Consider the following 1837-nt stretch of genomic DNA (forward strand, 5'->3'; position numbering starts at 1 on the left):
TTTAAGAATTTCCGAATTTCTACCTATTCCAAACTTTTTAGCCAGTATTCCCGTTCCCCGTGCCTCTTTGCTAGCTCCCCACAGTTGCATTGCTAACTTGGGCTCAGTCCCAATCTCAAGAGCATGAACTTGACCTGAGGCATACATAATTTAAAGAGCCTTAGTTTCCCATTTCCCCACCCACAATCTAGTGGGGATTAATTTGAGAAAGCAAACTATTGTGTGGAAAAATGGACTCCTTCATTGTCCCCAAAGTCTTACCCAGGCTACTTACACATCCCTCGCATCAGGTCTGCGAGCTCTGTTGGCTCCGTCTCTAAATTCTGTCTTTATTCCCATCTCCGCCCCACCCCCGCCGCCCACCTCTAAATCACTAGCTCCTCTCTCCTCTCTCTGGATTACTGCAGAGGCCTCCTAACTGGTCTCTTGGCTTCCACTCTGCCCTCACTCCCTGCAATCCATTCTCCACGCAAGAGCCAAGTTCTTTTCTTTGTAATTTTTTATATGAATTTTTAAAAAACATAGAGAGCATAGTATCATAAAACCCTGTTTGTGTGTGTGTGCGTGTGCGTGTGCGTGTGCGTGCGTGTGAAACATGTCAAAGCAAATTTTAGATATCATGGCATAATATCCACAAACACCTGTGCATTACGCATCCCAAACCCATACAGACTTTCTTTTAACCTAAGAATTGTGCTATTATCACATTTAACCTAATTAACGGTAATTATTTAATATCAGCTGATACCAAGTCTGTATTCAAATTTTCTAGATTGTCTCCAAGATCTCTTTTCAGAGCTTGTTCACCAAATTATGTTCCCACCTGGGATTCTGCACTTGCTGTTCCCACTGCCTGAAATGCTCTGTCCTCCCTCACCCACACGCATACCCCAGATCTTGGCAAAACTGGCTCTTTGCCCTTCAGGTCACAGTTCAAAGTGCCACCTCCTCAGAGAGAGATGCCTTCCTGGGTCACTCGTTCTGCATTGGCTCTTCTGCCCCTTTTTCATTGCTTCACGCAGCTTATTACTATCTGAAATTACTTTCTCTTTAATTCGTTTGTTTACTTGTGTAACAGAACATTAAACAGAAGTGTCCACTGAAACACCAAGAGACAATAGATATGAAATCTCAAATCTAGTTAACTATATACGAGACTACAAAGCAAATGGCTGAGAACCTTTCTATGATTGTTGAAAGTAGAGCAAGTACATAAAAAAGAGGTAAGAAAGTGGAGAAGAAGGGATTCATAGAGGCTTTCCTTGGAAGGAACCAAAGCCGTCCTGAGAGCCACCTCCTCCCCTCAAGGGGAAGGGGCAAGGCAGGGAGAGCTGCTTCTTCAAGCCTGGAGAGCGGCTGTTACGGGCTGCTCTCCACGTAATTAATGACAACTAACACCATCCAATGCCAACTATGGATTCAAACTTCCTAGGTTGTCTCAAAGATCTCTTTTCACCGTTAAAGAGCTTCTGTGTTCTCTCGGGCTGACTGGAGGGGAGGAGGGTGTTGGGTGTTAGACTTGTGCCTGACTCTCACCTGAGCAAGCTAAGTGGTTAGCCTGGGAAAGCAGGATGGAGGGCACCGTCGGATTCAGTCTGCACTGCAGAGCCTGTTGGGATGAGAGATGCTTGAGTATTTCCCATGGACCAGTGTGAAACATGTGAGAAAAATCAGAGAGGGGCTACCTTGGGTTCCGCCCAATGGGGGCTCTTAGAGAAGGCAGAGATCCTAGCAACGAAAAGCTGAAAGAGAAGTCCAGGTTCCTAGGGGCTAAGGAAGAATAGCGAATAACCCCTCACAGTAAAATGTACCTCCCTGGGCCAAAGGAACTGCAGGG

The sequence above is a fragment of the Pteropus vampyrus genome, unplaced genomic scaffold, assembly GCF_000151845.1.
Source record: "Pteropus vampyrus isolate Shadow unplaced genomic scaffold, Pvam_2.0 Scaffold6, whole genome shotgun sequence".
Taxonomy (NCBI): Eukaryota; Metazoa; Chordata; class Mammalia; order Chiroptera; family Pteropodidae; genus Pteropus; species Pteropus vampyrus.